Below are 14867 nucleotides of genomic sequence, written 5' to 3' on the forward strand. Positions count from 1 at the left end.
CCCTACATTTGATTTGGTGCCACCCACATGAGGCCACATTTAGTTCCCAATCCGCCCCTGGCCGCAGTTCCCCCTCCCCCACTGGCGCTGCATGGCCCTCCCCCTGCCCTGCTTCTGCCGTTTGAAAAGCCGTGCTGGGATCAAGTGGCTGATCCCAACATCGGCACAGCAGGAGGAGATATGTCCCCTGCGGGACACATCAACGTCTGGCGCTGGGATGCTATTTCTGCTCCCAGTGCCGGGGAAGCATAGGCGGCTGGTAGCCAGTGCTGGGACGGAGTATGTGTTCCCAGCACCGGTCAATCGTCGGGCGTGGCGGGCAGGACTTGGCTCCGGGTGCGGGCTTACTGTAGCCGTCACTCGGTAGCCTTTGTACAGCGTCGGCCGTGGTGGGTGTTTGGCTCTGGCCGCGAGCCAAACCCGGCTCGCTGGCCAGCAGCGAATAGGAGGCAGACGCAACGAGCCAATCACGGTGTCTTGTATCAGACGCCACTGAGCAGGAAAAGGCAGTACGACGGCGAAGAGGGAAAAGTGAAGACCTCCCGAAGAGAGCGTCGCGGCAAGAGTTAAGGCAGCCGCGGAAGAAGCCAGAAGATGCCGTGATCAAGAAGGAAGACAGGCGGCGCCGGCTGGAAGAAGCAAAAAAAGAGGCAGTGCCGCTGGCCAGGACGGGCCAGTGGCTGAAGAATGCGGCTGAGGACCGGAGAGGACTGCGGGGGTGGAAAGTAAAAGAGCCAACGAAGCTCCCCCCCGCAGTCTCTTTCAATGGAGCAGGTGGGCCCTCCATGAGGCCTACCATATACCCCCTCCCTAGACCACCAGGAGTGTCGGGCACTAGGCCCGTGGGGACACTGTCGGACAAAAGGCCTGTGGGCATATAGGCCTGTGGGCATTAGGCCGAGGAGGGAGTTATTGCCCTATTAGGTGTAAGTGACCTGGGTACTAGGCCCAGGTCACTATTGAATAAAGTAGGTGGGGACTAGGCCCGTGGCCATAAGGAGGGCACCCTTTTTTTTTGAGGGGCTGTTCAGCTCGGTATGGGAAGTTATTAGGGGGCACCAGTCAAAATTTTGCCGAGGGCACCAAATGGGCTAGGGCCGGCTCTGGATAGATAGATAGATAATATATATATATATATATATATATAGAGAGATAATATAGAGATAGATAGATAGATAGATAGATAATACAGAGATAAACAGATAGATAGAAAGATAATATAGAGTTAGATAGATAGACATATAGATAGATAGATAAATAGATAGATAGATATATAGACAGATAGAAAATATAGAGATAGATATATAGATGGATAGATAATATAGAGATAGATAGATAGATAATATAGAGATAGATAGATAGATAGATAGATAGATAGATAATATAGAGATAGATAGATATATAGATAGATAGATAATATAGAGATAGATAGATAGATAGATAGATAGATAGAAAAAAAACAGTGCAGTTAGGAAAAACTTTAGTGGCCCTACAGCTAGGAATTTTCTGATAATTCATAAAACCAATTCCAACTCACATCATTAACAATATCACTGATAATATCACATAGATAATGTATTATTACATTACTGATCTCTGACAGCACACATATCCTATGACAACTATGGTTACATTAACAATGAAAGTTTGTGGAAATCTACGTAAAATAGACAGATAGACAGACAAACAGGTAGACAGATAGAAGGATACATGCATGCAGCTTCCATTGTCTCAAAACTCATAGGTAAGTATTTCTGCCTGTATTACACTACCTCACCCACCACACGCCATCACAGTGACTGTCATACTTAGCAGAGAGCATCACAGTGACCACCATATAGTGCATCACAGCGATTGACATATGATGCAGACAACATCACAGTGACCGACAAATAATGAAGAGAATATTACAGTGACTGCTATATAATGCATAGAAATTCACAGTGACTGCCATATAACACAGAGAACAAATAGTGACCTCCATATAATACTGAGAAAATCAGTAACTGCCATATAATATAGAGACCATGAGTGACAGCCTTACAATAGAGAACATATGTGACCACCATAACATACAGAACATCAGTGACCACCATTTAATACAGCATCACTGATCACCATATAATACAGAGAGCATCAGTGACTACCATATAATACAGAAAGCATCACTCACTGCCATATAATACATAAGCATATGCCCCAATTCAGTGTTGTTCAAACTATGGCACATGTGCATGGATTAAAAACTTATTTAATTATTGTTATATCAGGACATGTTTTGTTGTCGCCTGTAGGTGACAGTGCCATATTATCTAACACTAATATGACCCACTTTGATTCTTGTGCCAGAGTATATTAACTGGCCCACAAGAAGATATTATTTTGAATGTTAAGAACAAGAGAAGTCACTTATTTTGGCTACCTGGGTGGATTGCCAATTGTGTATACTGAACTTTAGGCAGAATTTAAGAGTCCGGGACCAGCAGTCAGTCTCTTTTAGTCACATTGCTCTGGTCTGCCAGTTAATTAATAAATTTTTTGTATCCATATATTTATTGTATTAGTAAAAATGAATACATTTTTAACATTTATATAGTGACTGCAATAACATTTTTCTTTCTGATTTCACTTTCTATGTGGCAACTTTATTTTACACTCCATTCTCCAAAGTCAAATAAGCCATTAACAGGCAGTGGCTCCTCAGCTTCATAACTCTGCCCCTCCCTCCTCTGTGCATGGACCCACCAAATTCCTTCTTCATGTACAGTCCCACTTCCCTCATCCCTGCACACAGTGCATGGCCTTGGTGTCAACAAACAGATTTACCTACCTTCAGAGCAGCAGCTTGTCTGTGCATTCTCAGTGTCACAGACAAGCTGCTACTCTGAAGGGTGGTAATTGATCATCATCCTCAATTGATTGATCTGGCACTGCCTGTCTGATTATGCAGGAGCATCCTTCTTGGTGCCCTACCTCTACGTCAACTGGGGTATGTGCCCCCACCACATAGCTGCACCCCTGGATAATATTAATGGCAAATTAGTGATTGTCCGCCTCAATCGTTGTGGTTTCAAAACACAAAAACTATTTATCAAGATGCTAGGAGATCACACACTCAAAGCAAACAGATTTTACAAGAATAATCAGAAGCTGGAGAAATGAGCAGAACAAAATATCACCATGACTACTATGTGCGTTTAGTCTAGAACAGGAGCATCTCTGGGATACTGTACTTCTCAGAGTAGTACAGTATATTCACAGGGACAGGGTCATAAATGACATCATTGCAAACATCAGGTTTCAGGTACACAAGTCAGTGTACTATAGGTCAGAGGGTCAGGACTTTCCAAGAGCATGGTGGTTAATTGGTGAATAGGGTCTTTCTTTGTCAGAATCAGGAACTTCCTGCACAAGACATTGTGCAACCTAATGCTGGATACATACTACAAATATATATCTGCAGATCGAGTGATCTGCAGATATATCTGCAGATGATGGTAGTTCATACACACTGATCGGCCATCAACTGCTTCTGGTTGCTGGTCCCATCGGCTGGGGGGGTGGGTCAGGGGCGTGTCTGAACCCCTCCCCACTACCTTTGTTGCAGGTCTGCTGACTGCCCGTACACACTGGCCGATGACCAGATATATCTGGAGATATATCTGCCATCGGCTCTGCAGCATAGCAGACACGATATGTCTGTGAATGACGTCGTTCAGACATATCACTGGTACACACTGGCCGGCAGGCACCAGATATATTGTCCCGATCAATTGATTGGCCAGTATATGTCTCAGTATGTTCCCAGCTTAAGGGAGAAGGCTTGTTTGTCATTCCAATAGTTAGTACATACAAGGACAATGGTCATTGTTACAATGTTGAAATTAGGATAAGAATTCTGTAGTGAATTTAGCACATATTTGGATAAGGAGAATTGTTTACTAGCCAAAACAATGTTGACTTTAGAAGAGTATCAAGCAATAAACAAAATTTGACATCACAAGATAATGTTGAATCTGGACAAAGGCCCTCATTCAGAGCCGCACGTTAACAACAGTACGCTCGTTGCGTTCCGATGTTGACTAACCGCGCATGCGTCGGTGTTACACCGCGCATGTGCGTACGGCAGATTGCGAGCTTTTTTTCTCTCGTTCCTAAAATAGCGTACAGGAAGTGACATGTCAAATGTGATTGACAGAACAGGGCGTTTTTGGGTGTTGACGGGGGTGGAGATGAAAAAACGCAGGCGTGGCGAGGCGTTTTTGGGGCGTACATACATTAGCAGATGCGAACGTCAAATGTGTTCGGACCGTCTCATACGTCACTGAAACATCCGCTTTCCCTTCAAAATGCTCGCACAGCTTAGGGTCAGGATTACTCGACCACATTGGCGATGGCCTTCTCCTCCGTCCCGGGACTCAACGATGGTGCAGCGATTAATCGCGGCTGGTCAGTAAAGTAATTAGTGTTGGATTGAAATCCGGCTTGGTATGTGTTTGGAAAGCAGTTTATTGGGATAGCACAAAAGCGTACGCAGGTGGAAATCAGAGCTGCTAATGTCATGATTACATAATCAATTAGCGTACATTTTTGGGCTTTTATTTTGGCCACAATTTGGTGGTTATGGCCTATTGTAACAATAATGTCATCATCTTTTAATTAGCTCCCCTTTTTTTTGGTTTACTGTGGAATTTGCATCGCTATGTGTTTTTTTAAACGTTCCTTAAAGAGGCCTTTTTTTTTTTAAAAGAGGGTCAGTTTTTGCGTTTAAGGCCAGGATTAAATGTAACCCATTTGTACAATAATGTCACAATACAATGTCAGTGTTTTGTTTTTAATTTATTGTTTACACACAAACAAATTGGCATAATATTGTATTGCCTTTTTTTGTGGCCAAGATATTTGATCAAAAAAAAAAAAACATAACTACTAACATAAGCGTAAATACAAAATTTAAAAACATTTCACAAGAAAGGAGAGGGAAGTTTTGACCAGAAAGGAATATGAGCCAAGCACAGAAGGAAAGTGGGAAAAGTCGCCATTGCTGTCACCGTTTTCTCGCCCGTTTGGCTGGGTGAGGGTGGGCGCCAGACCGGGTCCGGGATGCCATCGGGCTGGCCTGTCCAGAGGCAGATGTTGTGGCCTCTGGACTAGGCACAGGGCTAGGCACATTTGGAGGATTGCCTGATGTTGTGCCAGAGGTGGAGGATCCTGATGTTCCGGCAGGAAGGGAGGTCGGCTCCACCATGTGCTGGCGAACGAGCTGCTCCAGGGCATCGGCGATGCGGATGTTGGCCCTGGTATTTTCCGCCAGGGCCTGAGCAATGGTCACGTTGGCCGCAGCATTTTGCTCCAGGGCCTCAGCCACCCGTATCAGACTGGCGTCCATCCTCTGCAGAATCTCCGTATGGCAATCCGATTTAAAATTGAGTTCTGTGAGGAGGCCCACTGCCTGCGAGGGGGCACGCCCTGGACTGGCTTCTGCAGGGTCCTCAGCCGGATGTACTGGTTCCTCCCCTGCAGAGTCAGCAGAAATTCTGCGGCCAAGGCTCCCCTCTGGAGCAGACTCATCCGCCTCTGTCTCTGTTAGGAAATTGGAGAAAAGACTCACATTAGAATCTACATATTGGCACAATAGCATTTCTGAGTTGGTGACATCACAAGACTTACCTTGGCCAACATGAGGAGCCGCAAAGTCTGGCATGTCCGTATCCATGTTGGACACGCCAAACACCTCCACAGCCTGCACACACCCCTGTGCCATCTCTTCTAAGTCTGTCAACTCCAATGACACAGGGGTGGGACCCCCACCTGTCCCCCTTGCATGCCTAGCCCTGTCGGCAAGTTTTTGTTTGAGACGATATTTGAAGTCTGCCCATCTGTGGAATGAATTTGGAACCATTATCCTTTTTTTTACAATGGGGTTTGTTTATAGGATGGGAAAGTGTTTACTTACCGCCGTTTGACATCCCGGGCTAGACGGACATAATCACCCACCCTATTGACAGCAACGGCGACCTCCTCCCACATTCTCCACTTCTGGCTTTGGCTCATATTCCTGGCTGCCTGGGGCAGGATGTCAACGCACTTCTGGATCAAAACCTCCATCTCCTTGCTTGTGAAATGTGGCTGCCTTTTTTTTTTTGCAGCTTTGGCGGGTTGACTGGGGCCAGCAGTCTCTTCCATGTCATCCTCCTCACCTATTTGGGTAAATATGCAGATTTAGCCACTTCACAACTTGCACAATATTATGTTTTAAAATACTCATTGACACAAAATGCATGAAGGCCTTACCGCCGCAATTTTGACCATTGTTTCCCTGGTTTGAAGCCATGTCTCTGCTTCCAGCATGAAATCATCCAGAAATTCTATGTGATTTCGTGACGTATTTATACATGCGTCGTTAGTTTGCGGCCGCATCATTGATTGTGCGTCCCTATGATTCATCCTTAATTTGTGCGGGAAAATAAACACTATTTATGGCTTGGTGTGTGTGGATTCGAGGTGGGGTTGTTGGATTGTTGTCGGTTAAGTGGTTTGGATTTGGTTGGTTGGTTGCGTTTGGAGGATTTTGGAGAGTTGTTTTTTTGTTTGTTTTTGCTACATTTCTTTGGTTTTTCCGTTCGCATTTTTTTCATTTTTTCAACATCCTTTCCTGATTTGGTAAGTTTTGTGCATTCAAATTTGTGGCCAATTGGTGTATTCTTCTGTTTTGTGGTTAGTTAATTTGTTTAACACTCATTTCATCTTTTTTAGTTTTTTTTTGTTTTCGGACCCAAAGAAGTTTTTTGAGGAAATCTTATATATTCGAGTTGGGTAAGTCCATTTTTTGTCTTGCATTTGCGAATGAATTACGGTATTTTTGACTGTTGGTGTAGCGCCTTGAATTCGCGAATGAATTACCGCATTTTTGACTGTTGGTGTAGTGACTTGCATTTGCGAATAATTTTCCGCATTTTTGACTGTTGGTGTAGTGACTTGCATTTGCGAATAATTTTCCGCATTTTTGACTGTTGGTGTAGTGACTTGCATTTGCGAATAATTTTCCGCATTTTTGACTGTTGGTGTAGTGACTTGCATTTGCGAATAATTTACCGCATTTTTGACTGTTGGTGTAGTGACTTGCATTTGCGAATAATTTACCGCATTTTTGACTGTTGGTGTAGTGACTTGCATTTGCGAATAATTTACCGCATTTTTGACTGTTGGTGTAGTGACTTGCATTTGCGAATAATTTACCGCATTTTTGACGGCTTATTCATCATATAATCCAGTTTTGCTTTTCCCTTTTCCATTTTTTGGGTCCATTTGATCCCTATTTGACGTACGGTGTGCAATGTAGTTTTCATCGATGGCCAAATGTGTTTTCCCGCTATTTTCTTTGTTGGCTTGCAACAATTTTTAAACAAAAAAAACACCCTCTAAATTTTTGAAGTCTCATTGTTGGCTTTTTTACAGTTTATACGTATCATGACAATACCCCGGCATGTAAGCAGCTATGGATGGTATCAGAAAGCTAAGTTGTTGTTTCTTACTTTTGGGGTGGGTCAAAAGCCTTACATTGTAAACTATGAATTTCAGGTAGATCTGGGGCGAATTGTTCTGGCCCTGCTCCCGGAAGACGACCAACCTCAAACTCGTCCCAGGCGTAGGCATCGTAGGCATGCAAGGCCCCAGATATTTCGAACACGTGTCACCCTTTTTGGAATGCCCGATGATGAGGTTTTAAGACGCTACCGTCTACCTCCCAAAATCATCATAGACACTCTCTCATTAATAGAAAGTGATCTTGAGCGGCAAATTGACAGTCCAACAGCAATACCACCACTGACGCAATTTATGGCGGTGTTACATTTCTGTGCCTCAGGATCATTTCAAACAACGGTGGGAATAGTGGCGGGCATCTCCCAATCCTCCTTTTCCCGGATCCTGAGGGCAGTGATGGAGGCACTTTTCAAGCACCTCCATCATTTTATTAAAATGCCTTTGGATATGGGTGCCCTTAGTGTGGCCAAGGCCAATTTTTACCAAATAGCTGGCTTCCCACACATCATAGGGGTTGTGGATGGTACTCACATACCACTTCAGCCTCCAGCACGGCTGGAGGCAATATTTAGAAACAGGAAACACTATCACTCCCTGAATGTAATGGTGGTATGTGATGCCTCCCTCCAGATCCTGTCCCTGAATGCTAAATTACCCGGAAGTGCTCATGACTCCTTCGTCATCCGGCAATCAGGGATATGGCAGAAATTAACCAACCTACAAGCTGGTGATGCGTGGCTTCTGGGTAAGTGGAGACCTTTAGTACATAACAATGTTAAGCTTGATACACAGTGTTCCTGATGTGGTCTATTTTTGTTCACAGGAGACAGTGGATACCCTTGCATGTCCTGGCTGCTCACTCCTTATTTGGCTCCCACACCAGGGCCACAAAGTGCGTATAATTCTGCACTTACAGCCACCAGGCAAGTGGTGGAGCGCTGTATCGGCCTTTTAAAAGGCCGATTCAGATGCCTCCACCGCTCTGGTGGCGAGCTCATGTATGTGCCGGATATGGTGTCGAAAATTGTGGTCCTGTGTGGGATATTTCACAACATTGCCATAAGGAGTGGTGTCCCAATGCAGCCAGAGGATGCCTTACCTGAGGATGGCCCCCCCGAGGTTGGTCGAAGGTCAGTATGTGGGGGGGCCATACGCGATGATGTGGTGGCCAGATTTTTTAGGTAAGTTTGTTCAAAACTCCAGTGTTTATACCTAATGTGTTTGTTTTTTTTGGCGAACATCTAATTTATTTTTAATTTTCTCACCATCTTCTGTTTGTTCACATAATCTTTGGCACTCCAACGCTCACTACTTCCTGCTACCCTTACCAAACCTGGATCTGGTCCTTTTGGGCATATATTCTGGAACCCATATCGCAACGCCATGTTTGTGGAATCATGTTGGCATGGTCCTTCGTCAACCAGTTCTTGATTTTGTGTTTTTATTTAATTATTTCTTGGTATGTGTTGTATTTGAATTTATCACTGTGTATTTTTTTTGGGAGTGACCACTTTGTTTTCTCTGTTATGTGGTGAATAAATGTTTGAAGAGTGAAATGGTCTTCCTTTTTTGGGACGTTAACAGCAAGTGTAACCAGGTTAACACAAGTTACATTTGACTAAGGGGTAAACCAGTACTGACGCCAGTTGAGCAAAACTGAAATATGTTTTCAGCTTTCCAATCCACACCAAAAGGAAGCCTGGCCCAACCTTGGGATTTGTAAGATTGGCCTAAGCAGCTTGCGCACCAAGTAGGAACCTGGAAAATGTAGAAATCTGAAATTGACACTACACCCAAAAAGGGAAATTACATTGTTACTGTTATGTGTTTCTGGTGTCTGTTTGACATACAAAGACAAAACACAATCTAACTTTTAAAAAAGGGAAATCCTTGCAGGAACTTATGTCAGGCTAAACTATCTTGGTTTTGGTTTTTAAAAATGAGCCACAACGTATATTTGTCTTTAAAAATTTATTGGGCAAATAGAACAAAAAAATAAAAACTAATGCCGAAGGAGGCCAGACAGCCGGTCGAGGGCCACCAGAAGGCCGATTACATGGTGGCGCATCTGACCCACAACATCCGCCACCTCTTGCCGACGCCTCTGTTCCTCTGTGGGTGAGAAAAGTGTGTGGGTTAATACAACAATAGGGACTCCACAGAAAAACATTAAAAAAAAAACAAATCACTCCTAAACCCAAAAACATAAATAAAAAGGGTGGGCTGGCAAAAATACAAGGCCTAGGTACAAATTCCCACAGGTATGATATGTGTATGCTTAAATCACCAGGAAGAGGTAAAGGCAAACCTTCACAATCAACAAAAGTCAAGCCACAAAAACACGAAGAAAGGCACGATACATGATTACATACAAACAGTTTGTGCTTTAAAAAAAAATAATAAAAAACATACCGGGAAACAAATCGGGAGCTCCGGCAAAACCTCCATGATCCTCCTCGGAGGATCCGTCATTCCCCAAAGAATGGGGCGGAGTTATGCTGGACTCCGGGGAGGGGGTAATTGGAAGAGGGGTGGGTGGAGGAGAGGGGGAAGTGGGACGGAGGGGAAGGAGGCCCGACATTTCCGGGAGAGGGTCTGGGAAGGATGGGGAGGAGTGGGGAATAGGGGAAAGATTTGGGGTGGAGTGTTGGCTGGGGGTTGGGGAGAGTGGGCGGGAACGCCGACGTTGACGGCGGAGTCTTGGCTGTCCCCCTAAAATATGTCAAATAAATTGCGTTTAGTTTATGGACAAATCCGGGCAAACAAACAAAAAAAAAAAAAGAAAAAATAAATAAAACCAAAAAAAATAGCAGTAGAATTAAAAATTCATAAAAAGAGGGAAAACATGCAGACGCAGATATGAGTACAAATAATAAATAGAACAGACAGGAAAACATGCAGACGCAGATATGAGTACAAATAATAAATAGAACAGACAGGAAAACATGCACACGCAGATATGAGTACAAATAATAAATAGAACAGACAGGAAAACATGCAGACGCAGATATGAGTACAAATAATAAATAGAACAGACAGGAAAACATGCACACGCAGATATGAGTACAAATAATAAATAGAACAGACAGGAAAACATGCAGACGCAGATATGAGTACAAATAATAAATAGAACAGACAGGAAAACATGCACACGCAGATATGAGTACAAATAATAAATAGAACAGACAGGAAAACATGCAGACGCAGATATGAGTACAAATAATAAATAGAACAGACAGGAAAACATGCACACGCAGATATGAGTACAAATAATAAATAGAACAGACAGGAAAACATGCAGACGCAGATATGAGTACAAATAATAAATAGAACAGACAGGAAAACATGCACACGCAGATATGAGTACAAATAATAAATAGAACAGACAGGAAAACATGCAGACGCAGATATGAGTACAAATAATAAATAGAACAGACAGGAAAACATGCACACGCAGATATGAGTACAAATAATAAATAGAACAGACAGGAAAACATGCAGACGCAGATATGAGTACAAATAATAAATAGAACAGACAGGAAAACATGCACACGCAGATATGAGTACAAATAATAAATAGAACAGACAGGAAAACATGCAGACGCAGATATGAGTACAAATAATAAATAGAACAGACAGGAAAACATGCACACGCAGATATGAGTACAAATAATAAATAGAACAGACAGGAAAACATGCAGACGCAGATATGAGTACAAATAATAAATAGAACAGACAGGAAAACATGCACACGCAGATATGAGTACAAATAATAAATAGAACAGACAGGAAAACATGCACACGCAGTTTGCCCCACAAACACAAACATTAAAACCACAATACATAACACTTACTTGCCAGGATCTGCATGCGAAAGCATGCCAGCAAGCGGGGCGTTCGCTGTTGCAGGTCGGACCACCTGCGCTCCAGCTGCCCGATGTTGCGGCGTGATCCGAAGGACCGCAGGCGGGACCGTACCTCCGCATACGCGGAGCGCTTCTGCCGGTTGGTCATGGGTTCTGGCTGGCTGGTGATCCGGCGATCCATGACCTCCGTAAGCACCAGCAGCTCACGCCTGGTGAATGCGGAGGCTCTCATGATGGCAATGGTGTTTTTCTTAAAAATCATTTTTGATAAAGTGTGTAAAAATTTTCTGATTGGCTAATGTATTTTGGAAATTAACAGGAGCAATTTTATTGGTTAGTGTATGAGTCATGTGTTCGACAGGGCCAGAAATCTCTGGAGAGTTAGGATAGGCTTGATGCAGTGACATGCGTAAGCAAATTTAAATAAAGAAATGAACCCAGGGAAATATGCGGGGATCCACAGCAATAGTACAATTGTTTAATTGTGGTTCACATGTTTTTTGAACAATAAAAGCGAATGTTTCATCCGTACGTATTCTGCGGGTAAACACAAACACAGACAAGAGTAAAGTTTCTTGCATTGTGTTGAAAAAAAACAAACAATTAAGCTAATTGATACATTGATTGGCATGATACGATTGATGGAGGTAGGCAGAATAAAGGAGCAGGTAATCGACATCTGACAAGGCCACTTCCTGTTTATACTTGTGCGTGCGTTCCTTTCAAGCCATTTCGGGGATGTACGCTCGCTATTTCGTACGCTCGTTAGTTAGAGGAGGGGTCGTCAGAGTTTAGGGAGGAATTTTAGATGCGAACGAAAATACGAGCGAGCCATTGAATTTAAATATTTTTGTACGTACGCCTAACGTACGTGCGCCCGCTTGCGTGCGGCTCTGAATGAGGGCCAAAGACTCAGTAAATGAATACTGCTGTAGCTTAACTATATCTAATGTCTAAAGCTGGGTACACACCTATACAATCATCGGGCCGTTCATCCAATATCGAGAGAACGGCCATTGGATTGTATGTGTGTACGCCGTCCCGCTGCAGGAGCGTTAGCTGATAAATGGCTTTTAAAGCTCCTGCAATGGTCGGGATCAGGTGGCCGCATCTTATGTGCTGTTTAATATTTATTGGTTCGAGCCCCCGATCCCATAGAAGCCCATACACACTGTGCTATGTTTTCACAGTGTGTACGTGGCTGACAGGGGGTCATACTGGGGACAGACTGCACGGCTGATCGGGACAGTTTTACCCAATCTGCCTGCAACTGAGACAGGATCCTGGATGTCAATATACCGATGCCCGGCATAATGCAGACACCGCCATGCCAAACACATAAGGATACCGATGTCCAGCATCCTGACCGCTGGCATCCCAAACATAAGGATGCGGTTAAGTATTGCAACTAGCCTGTGGATGGGGGGGTTAGATTTAGGAACTTCCCTGGGTGGGTTATGGTTAGGCACCCCCTGGGAAGGGTTAGGCTGTGGGGATGGGGGATGAGGGTTAGGCACTAATGGAAGGAGGTTAGGGCTAGGCACCACCAAAGGAGGGTTAGGGTTAGTGAGGGAGAGGGTTATGGTACTTACCGGACCCTGTCAGGATTCTGCACGGTCGGGATTCCAGCATCGGTATTTGAACCGCCAGCATCTCATGCACCGGCATATCATACCCAACCCATCTAAAGTTAGTATTGCATTGGTATTTATTGTTATTGAGTCAAATTGTTACAAAAGGAGAGCAACTCTCCCTGTACTCAGTGCTCTTTGATGAATGGAAGCCTTCTGTACAATTAGTCTCTATAAAAATATCATGGAACAGTGGGCCTGATACAGATGTGAATGGTGTTGCACAACTGCACAGAAGCGGCTGTGCAATACCATCCAACTTAAATGCAAATGTAGTAGGAGGTGTCTGTGGGAAATAGACACCTCCTGCTTGCTTCTGAGATCCTATTGCAGTGTCCATAGATGCTGCTTCGTATCACCATCGTTGTCCTTAGCCAGTCTGCATAACCCGAAGCTTACTCAGCCTGGCCATCCTAACCCCTCCGCCAGGACCAGGAAGTCTGTGAATGATGATGCAGACCCTTTGCTTGGCACTCCCACAAAATGGAGGCAACACACCTCCATTTTGCGGAAAAGACCCAGTTGCCGCCCCAACCTAATAACTGTACCTCCACTGCAGAAACTCCCATTTTAGCTGTAAGATCTCATCCATTTTATAGTCAATTATTTCCTTAGGGTAAACATTATTGTTAGTGATGTAAGTGCAACACTTGACACCAAACTGTGTTGCTAAAGTTAAACAGTATCCTCCAGTGACAGCTCTCAAATAGTTGAGAACCATCATATGTTGTAGCTCCTTACTGGTGTACCTGAATGTGTCATAATACCTCTTTGTGATGTTATCAATTAATCTTGCCAGAGTCTGTATATAATTAAAATTTAGGTTTACATGGGCATTTCTGCTTATGCCCAATGCTACCAGAAACTGAATCCCTGGGGACTCTGGTACTAAATTTGTAGCTAGGAGTTCCTTCCGGGTTACTATGCTTCTATTAAATCTGTGGGCCTGATTCAGAGCCGGATGCTATTTGCGCTCGCTCGTTCAGAAAAAGGGGCTGGCTATATAAATTGAGCGCTCGCTCTTTGCGGACTGTTGATGCCTCTATGTCTGAGCAAGCGAACAAAACATGCGCTCGCTATTTTGTAAAGACGCCCCCTGGCCGCTCACATCCTACGTCATCTCCGCTATTTATTTGATTAATCGAGTACATCGAAAGGCGTCTGAACTGCTCGCAGTGCTTGTGGTAAGTTTATCCTACCGCAATCATGCGAACAGTTCAGGCTAAGAAACAACCAAGTGACGTGGTCGATGACGCTGCTTTGTTAATTATGCACACCCTTAAAACACCCGTTTTGACCGTTTGGCATGCCTGCGTTCGGATCACCACTCCCCGTTTTCAAGCACTTTCCCCTGTTACCACCCACAAACGCCTCATCCTGTCACTCAAATTAGCAGGCACTCGCTATTTTGCGAGCGCTCAATTTTCGACCGCAATGACTGGTTGGCGCATGCGCATTACGACCCATACGCATGCGCAGATGTGCGAACATCGCTCGGAGCAAACGAGCGGCCGCTTACGAGCGGCTCTGAATCAGACCCTGTGTTCATACTGTGTGTGTACATTTGGAGGAGGAATAGATCAGTGTATACTGAAGATCTTTTCATGTGATAAAGTCATGATCTCAGTGACTATTCTTCTTATGAAACATACAGTATTCCCTTGGAGTTTGGAGATAACCATCTATATGCTTCATGCCCTCAGATATAATACACATCCTTGGGTAGAACATAGTATACAGAGTAACCAAGAATAGTGCTACGTAAAGATCTAGTAAATCTACCCAAGTCCAGACTCTCCATCTGTTCAAAACAAGTATTTGCCTG

Source organism: Taudactylus pleione, unplaced genomic scaffold (genome assembly GCF_031769625.1).
Source record: "Taudactylus pleione unplaced genomic scaffold, aTauple2 ptg000092l, whole genome shotgun sequence".
Classification (NCBI taxonomy): Eukaryota; Metazoa; Chordata; class Amphibia; order Anura; family Myobatrachidae; genus Taudactylus; species Taudactylus pleione.